Here is a 9,696-nt window from a genome sequence, read left to right on the forward strand (position 1 = left end):
TGTTACCTGAAACTTCACGGTTTGCATTAGTCATGATTGACTACCATTCAAAATGAATGTCTGACAAATTATCTAAATACAGAATATCGTAGTACACTAATATCGGAACAAAAATATCGACAACACTATTATCGACTTCCTATACTTAACTAAAGATTTACAAATATATCGAATTCTTAATATCGACATACACAAACATTGTTTTATTTTATATCGACTACTTTGATATCGGTATACATAAATATCGAATTCTAAAAAATACATACACAATAAATAAAATATCGACATCAAAAATGTCGTGAACAAAAATATCATATTTTCAGATATATCGACAGTTTATATACATATCTTTGCACATTTATTTAACATATTATAATTTTTTATCAAAATAAATACACACTACTTAATTTAACATTTTTATTTATTTTATTAAATATTCAAAACGATTCTATATTTTCTATTATATTACCTACACATAGGAAACAATTCTCTGCTATTTTTATAATTATATAATTATTTTTCTTTTCCCTTCTATTACAAAATACTCACAACTGAAATTCAAAAATACTAACTAACCAATCACAACACTGATTTTTTAAAACAACCAATAGCAAACTAATTACTAATGACACTCCTCTATATAAACAATTAAACCCAAAACACAAACCACTTGCTAAAAGTCACGGAAGGAGATACATCTCTGGATGAATTGCAGCACACCAACAAGAACATCAAGACTATCAACATATAATGACATCTTCCAAGTAAGTAAATAAATTAAAACTACATAAATAGCTGCTACTACATTACTTACCTGCTAAATACCCAGTGCTCCTTTTCTATTACTACTACTGAACATGCTAATAATTTATATATACAAATGTTTTTATAGATACTACAACTAGAGAATATTCTACACAAAACCACTGTGAACAAGATCATAAGAGTACAGATTATAATAACTAAATAGTAAATTGTCAGTTTAAATTTACTTGTAAATTATTCTCAACACACACAAACTATGACATTTATCCCAGATACGTGATTTTTTTCTCCAGATTCTATTACTGAAAACTACACTACAAATGAACCAAGAACATAATTCCTATTTCTACATTACATATTACTAAGTAAGTATGTGTAAACTAAAATCAATGTGGTAAAAACAGACAAACATTAGCACGTGTTCTAATTAGTTGCTATTATCTATTTTTTTAACACAGCTAACACTACCGATAAATATACTGAAAATATTCAGATCTCCAAAATCAGAATACCACAAATACAACTCACTAAGTAAGTATATTAAAGAATATAATTAACTGCTAATCTGTTGAAAACCTACACACATGGTGAATGTTCTAACACATATGTACCTTTTTTTTTTAGATAACACTACAAACTACTCTCCACAAAAAGAACATACAACTATACTGGAAAATCCTACCTACAAAAAAAATAAGTAAGTATCTTGACAATGTAAACGAAAAACCTACACTTATTAGTATCCACTTTTGTAGTCGAAATTAGCTGTAACATTGTAAATATACACAAAATTGGGTAATAATATACTCTTTTTATGTTTTTCCTAACAGCTCTAACAACATCAGAAAACAGTATACCCAACAAAAGAATAAAGCAGATCAAAATATTGCACTGATTTATAAAACACGTAAGTATATACATTACTAATAATCACTTACTTAGAATTATAAACACATTTTCCTTGACATTAACTATTATGTATATATTTTCTAGATATATAAACAACAAAATGACAGAAGGAGCAGAATTTGTTACCAGCCAGAAAGGAAAGCTATTACTGTGCTACATGGGTTACACTTATACACAAGAAAAGCAATATGGCATGAAAGTTAATTGGAAATGTTGTAAATATTATTCTAACAAGTGTTATGGAAGAGCAACAACTAGAGAAGCTACTGTACTGTATACTAGGGAACACAATCATCCACCAAATATTACTGAAATTGAAGTTAGAACAGCATTGGAAAATATAAAAGAGGCAAGTACAGGTTCCCAAAAACAAACCAACGTCATATTAAAAGAAGCAATTCCTAAAATCCCTAAAACTGCCACAACCCAAATGCCAAATATTCTTTCCCTAAAAAGAACTATAGCACAAACTAAAAAAGCTACTACTACTACCACACCACCTCCCAGAACTTATGATGATATCAATTTAAATGCCAACCAAATTATAACTTTAAACAAACAACCATTTATAGTTTACGACAATGAAAACAATGACAAAAGACTTATTATTTTTGGGACAAATATGAATCTAGTAAAACTTCAGCAAAGCCAATATTGGATGATGGATGGGACTTTTAACATCTGTCCCAAACCATTTTTCCAATTATACACAGTACATGGCCTCTACCAAAACTGCAACATACCACTACTATATGCACTATTACCAAACTAAAATAATTCCACATATATGGAATTATTAAATATAATTAAACAAAAAACTAATGATTATTCTCCTGAAAAAATAATTCTAGATTTTGAGCAAGCAATGCTTTCAACCAACCTAAAAATCCACCCCCATACCTGCATTCAAGGCTGCTACTATCATTTAGACCAGTGTTTATGGAGACAATTACAAAAAACTACCTTAAGTGTAGAATATACTACTAACTCATATTTTGCATACCAAATTAAAAAACTCATAGCACTGGCTTATGTTCCAGAAACAGACGTAGCAGAACACTACAACATTCTTATAGAGAGCCCCTCCTACAAACAAAATGAAGCAAAGTTGATTCCATTTCTGGACTACTTTGAAGACACCTGGGTAGGCAGACTCCACAGATCTGGCCACAGAAGAAACCCCAAATTCCTAATACCCTGGTGGAACGTTTACAGAAGCACCTTAAATGGAGAATCTAAAACTAACAACGCAGTAGAAGGTTGGCACAATGCCTTTGTACAATCAACTGGCAGAACAAAACCAACTCTAGAACATTTTATTAAGTGCCTACAGAAAGAACAAAGCTACCAGGAATTCAGAATGGACCAATCCATAACTGAACTAGTCCCTAAAACATCAAAACAAAATGAGCAAATGCACAAATACCTAGAAGATCAAGTAAAATTATACCCTAGTACAAAAGGCATTGAATACTTAAACATCATTGCCAAAACCCTACTCTGAATAATTAACAACACCAAAGCAATCCCTACAACTATCACCTAAATATGCATAACATTTCAAACTTGATCTTTTAAAGTATTTAATGTATGCAATATATAGAGATATTAATCACATATATGCACACATTAATTAAAAATAAGAACTATTAAACAATGCCATATTAATAATCACATTACCCACCCACAAAAGATAAAACATAAATGACTTACCAATCATGTTGTAAATCCAATGACGTCCTTCTCCACCAAAGTAATCCAGGTAGTGCAAATGTAACCCAAAAAAAAAATGCAAAAATACAACAGTTCCCAAAAATCCAAATCCACGGTGTGAAAAGCCATCGAATAGCCATAAAAAACCCGAGAAATTGTAAAAAGTTTAAGAAACGCTCCAGGAAAACCGAAAAGTTAAAAGAAGTGTTTGCAAAGCAGTGGTGAATAAAACCAACAAACACTTCCTTTAAAAAAAAAACGGAACTTCCGATTTAGCGAACACCTATAACAAAAACATAGAAAACAGACATTCCCACCCAGATTAACCAACACATAAATAAGTACTAACAATAGTAAAAACATAATTTTGGTAGTACATAAACTTTAAACCTACATAAAGTTACTCTGTCAACAATCCTATAACAAAGTAAAACTACGTGTATCTACCACACGGAAATAATCGTTTTTAAAATGTAAAACACAACTCCTTCACATATAATAACACTAAATAGAAGCACACTACTCTCAAAAGATCATTCAAATACGCATAAAACATATAAAATAAACCTTACCTGAAGCGACGTGAAATGTCTCCCAACCGCGAGCTGCTCTTCATCCAAATGAACCAAAACAACCTAACCCGGTTACAAAATAAAGAACCCAAAAGCAATAAAATAGTCCAAAGTTAGAAATATAATATCAATAATTTTGACAATTACCTGAAATCAGCCAAAAATGTGTAAAAATTGTTAATTTTTTTTTACTTTTTTACTACTTTGAATTTATTGACAAATATGTATAAAAACTTTATAAATAAATATTATGAAAAAATAATATTTATTGAAACAATGTATAGAAATGTTAAAAGAATGTCACACAATGTTTAAATGTACAAATTATGTGTACAAAAAATATCCCTTTTTGTAATAAACTGTAATGTAAAAAATTAATGGTTAAAAAAAGTATTATTAATATAATTAATATTATTAATATTTTTTTTAATTTACTATATATTATGTAATACTATACAAAATAATATTACATATTAATTATAACCATTAAAAATTATCTTCTTCTTCAGTAAATTTAATTGTCATAGTGTTTGGAAATTATTATGAGAAAAATAAATGTTTCATAAAAGTGAATTTATTATAATTTAAATTGTTATCTCTGCTAAAAATAAAAAACATAATAAATATTATTTTACAAACATGTTGGACATTTTCTATTTTGTTATTACTATAATCTAACAATATTATTATTGGAAAAATCCAATTAGCTACACGATTTTAATTACATTTAACTTACTATTCCCACTCCAATCTATATTACATATACATCAATGCTGGACACTAATTTAAGAAAAAATAATTAGTCCAACTCCACTCTACTTAATATAGAAATAGATGCTAAACACTAACAAAATATTACTTACTATTCCCACTCCAGTCTACATTAAATAAAAGTAGGTGCTGGACACTAACTAATTAATAATTACTATTCCAACTCCAGTCTACATAAAATTGAAGTAGGTGCTGGACACTAATTAAATAATAATTACTATTCCAACTCCAGTCTACAATAAATTGGAGTAGGTGCTGGACACTAATTAATTAATAATTACTATTCCAACTCCAGTCTACATAAAATTGATGTAGGTGCTGGACACTAAATAATTAATAATTACTATTCCAACTCCAGTCTACATAAAATTGAAGTAGGTGCTGGACACTAATTAAATAATAATTACTATTCCAACTCCAGTCTACAAAAAATTGAAGTAGGTGCTGGACACTAATTAAATAATAATTACTATTCCAACTAAAGTCTACATAAAATTGAAGTAGGTGCTGGACACTAATTAGTTAATAATTACTATTCCAACTCCAGTCTACATAAAATTGAAGTAGGTGCTGGACACTAATTAAATATTAATTACTTTTCCAACTCCAGTCTACATAAAATTGAAATAGGTGCTGGACACTAATTAATTAATAATTACTATTCCAACTCCAGTCTACATAAAATTGAAGTAGGTGCTGGACACTAATTAAATGATAATTACTATTCCAACTCCAGTCTATATAAAATTGAAGTAGGTGTTGGACACTAATTAATTAATAATTACTATTCCAACTCCAGTCTACATAAAATTGAAGTAGGTGCTGGACACTAATTAAATATTAATTACTATTCCAACTCCAGTCTACATAAAATTGAAATAGGTGATGGACACTAATTAATAAATAATTACTATTCCAACTCCTGTCTACATAAAATTGAAGTAGGTGCTGGACACTAATTAAATAATAATTACTATTCCAACTCCAGTCTACATAAAATTGAAGTAGGTGCTGGACACTAATTAATTAATAATTACTATTCCAACTCCAGTCTACATAAAATTTAAGTAGGTGCTGGACACTAATTAATTAATAATTACTATTCCAACTCCAGTCTACATAAAATTTAAGTAGGTGCTGGACACTAATTAAATATTCATTACTATTCCAACTCCAGTCTACATAAAATTGAAATAGGTGCTGGACACTAATTAATTAATAATTACTATTCCAACGCCAGTCTACATAAAATTGAAGTAGGTGCTGGACACTAATTAAATAATAATTACTATTCCAACTCCAGTCTACATTAAATTGAAGTAGGTGCTGGACACTAATTATATAATTATTACTATAATTTATGTTCAATATTTATAGTTAATTTTGTATATGACACTACCCCCCTTATCCCCTATAAGCACTATTACCCTCTCCTAATGATTTGTATATAATATTAATACATTTTAATAAAAATAATGTAATGATTTAAAAACTTTTTTGTCATCACAACATAAAATGATTCATAATTTAGTAATAATTTTTTTTAAATATTATGAATTGTAATACATCTTTTATAATTTTTCTACATATATTTTAAAACACTCACCACCCTTATCCCCTAGTAACCCTAATAACCCACTCCTAAAACTAGATATATTTATTTCATATTATTGTTATTTTCTAATATAATATTCATATTTAATAATTATTTGTTGTTAAATTTTTAATGGTATTTTTTACAACAATCCCCACCCTTATCCCCTATTAACCCAATTACACACTCCTAAAAGTAGATTTGTGTTATTAATAATATTTTTATTAATAAATATTAAAACATAATTTATTAATTTATTTTGTTATTTTTTTTTATTTATTTTATAACACTCCCCACCCTTATCCCCTATTAACCCAATAACCTGCTCCTACAACTAGATATGTACTTTTTAAAACATTTTTATTAATAAAAAAAATTATTAAAAATGTAATTACTTTTTTTATTATTTTTAAAAATAACTTTTTAAAAAGTCCCCAACATTATCCCCTATTAACCCAATAACCCACTCCTACAACTAGATATGTATTTTGAAATACATTTTTAATTTTTAAAAAAAAATTTAAAATATATTTTAAGACACTCCCCTATTAACCAAATAACCTGCACCTAAAACTAGATATGTTTTATTAATTTTTTTCATACAAAAATACAATTAAATTATTTAATATTTTATTTATTTTTATTTTAATTCTTAAAATATATTTTAAAACACTCCCCACCCTTATCCCCTATTAACCCAATAATCCGCTCCTAAAATTAGATATGTTTTTTTATTAATATTTTAATTAATAAATATATTAAAATAAATTTAATTTTTTTATTAAAATATTTTTTAACATATATTTTAATACACTCCCCACCCTTATCCCCTATAAACCCAATAACCCGCTCCTAAAACTAGATATGTTTTTTTATAATTTATTTATTATTTTTATTTTAATTTTTTTTTAGTATTTATACATTTTTTAATAATATTTTTTTCTAATGTCATTACTTTTTTTTTTACTACTTTTACTTTTTTTCCCACTATAAAACGATATTTTGTATAGTCGATATTTTGTCTAACGATATTCTTGCTTTCGATATTTTATCATACTTACTATTTACGATATTTTTGTATTCGATATTTTTTTTCCTATTTTATCGACATTCGATATATAAACTTCGATATTATGTCTTGTCGATATTTTTTTTTGATATTATGTCTGATTACCATTCAAAATGGTTAAATTTGTACCAAAAGCTACCACCAGTGCAGTGATACTTTTTTTAAAGAAGTATTTGCACAAGAGCGATGTCCATCCACTCTTGTTTCTGATAACGGTGTACAGTTGGTATCATCTGAAATGGGAAGTTTCCTAAAGAATTGTAACATCAAACACATTCGCACATCACTTTATGAACCTCACGAAAACGGTCAAGTTGAGCGCTTTAACCGTGTACTAAAGAATTTTGTTTCTAATGCGGTTAAAGAAAAAGAAAACTGGTTGAGTGTGCTTAGGGAGAAACTATGGGTTTATCGCATTACCCCACATTCCACCACGGAGATCTGTCCCTTACTTAAAGGAAGAGATAAGGCTTTAGATATATGTCCTTGGTGGTTTAAGGAGAAATGTAAGGGTTTTATAGAGCACAAAGTAGATGTGCAAGAAACTGCTAATAAAGTTGGACTCAAACAGGATAAAATCAGCTCATGATACAACAACAAATGGAGGACAAAGGAACATGATTTGAAAGTGGGTGATTGGGTTAGGATTTTAAAACCTTTCTTTGTTAGTAAAGGTACCAGCATGTATGGTAGACCTGTACAAATTAAAAAAGTATTTAAAAACACCGTAATTACCCAGGATGGTAAAGTTTGTGATTCCAGGAGAGTAGCTAAGTGTCCGGTTCAAAATGTTGAACATTTTAAAAATGTTGTTAATCAAAATGGTGATCTAAGTAATGAACTAATGTGTGATTCTGTTGCGTCAAGAGTTAAAGATAGTATACGAATACCTAAATTGTTTCAAGATTATGTTTGATGTATTCCTTTTCCTTTTATTTGTTTTTTTAACTAGGGAGAGTTGTTACATTCTCTAAGTTATATTACATGTTCTGGTATATTAATGTTATTTATACATGCTTCTTTAAGGCATGCAACATGTGTATTTTCCATGTCAGTTCTACATTCCAAACAGAACTTTCCTAATGTACAGTTCCATTAGTAATGTCAGTTGCATCTGGATCTTGTTTTTCTTGGACTTGTTCATGCCGTGCTGTCAATAAATATATTTATTTATACATGCAACCTGGATTATTTTTTACAGCAGGCTTTCTGTATGATAGCCAAAATTCTTTCTTGTCCACAATCTTTTCTCTGACCAAATCCCCGACGTCTGGGATCCGAGCAGGTCTTGCCATGACTGATTTGACTTCCCAAGTGGCGGTGCGTTTTACTTACAAGTTGCTTTGTAGAGCACAGAATTCATTGAGGTCCTGTAAAACACCCAAAGGTTTATTGATGTCAAATGGTTTTTCATCCGCCACGGTGCTTTCATAATCAAGATCAGGTACCCACATTGTTGTCCCAAATAGGACTTTGTAAGGAGTGACACCTCCTAGGAAACTTCTAGGCATATTGTTGAGTGCCCTCTGGACCCCATATAAGTGATTGACCCAGCTTGTCTAAAAATCGTCAAAAATCGTCTGACTGCACCATGTTTGTTTTTGTTTCATCTGTTAATGGAACAAAAACAAACGTGGTGCGGTTAGTGCATTTTTGTAATTTTTTAGACGAGCCCTGAAAGTATTTGCTTTGTAACTCATACAACAAACAAAATCATGTGAATATGCTAACGTGTGCTCAGAATTAAAACAATTGTATTTCTTTAACATATGGAAGCATGTGCATAATTAATATGTCGTATTGTAGAATTGTACGTTTGTATGGATAGTTTTTATCCATGAACCAAATCCACTTACAGGCATACTCCCTGACTCTCAGCACACCAGCAATTAAACACACATATAGCCATAGATACACTCGCATACACACAATCAGAAATCCACACATTCCAGTATTAAAAACATAATATCACAAAGGTTGGGCTCGCACACCGCTCACTCATCAGCGGGATCGCCCCACAGGATCATGGTAATTGTAGTTACCTTTGTTCAGAACGTCGTATCTTCTTAAAAAATTTAAATATCATATCTTCGCCATCCCTGGACACGTGTTTCGTGGTATTTGCCACTCGTCAGCAGGGAGCAGGTCAGTTTCAGGGGTTGCCGATGGCTGCCGCATATCACCAGGTATAATACCAAAAGGCGCGCGGGTGCAGAGTCCCATGCTCGTCAGCCAGGAACAAAATATCACAAAGGTTGGGCTCGCACACCGCTCACTCATCAGCGGGATCGCCCCACAGGATC

The 9,696-nt window shown here is 29.9% G+C and overlaps 1 pseudogene; it reads left to right on the forward strand.

The window, feature by feature from the left end:
- Positions 1-1,774: 1,774 nt before the first annotated feature.
- LOC147702043 (uncharacterized) lies at positions 1,775-3,178 on the forward strand (annotated as a pseudogene).
- Positions 3,179-9,696: the final 6,518 nt, after the last annotated feature.

Source organism: Lissotriton vulgaris, chromosome 7 (genome assembly GCF_964263255.1).
Source record: "Lissotriton vulgaris chromosome 7, aLisVul1.2, whole genome shotgun sequence".
NCBI classification, from domain to species: domain Eukaryota; kingdom Metazoa; phylum Chordata; class Amphibia; order Caudata; family Salamandridae; genus Lissotriton; species Lissotriton vulgaris.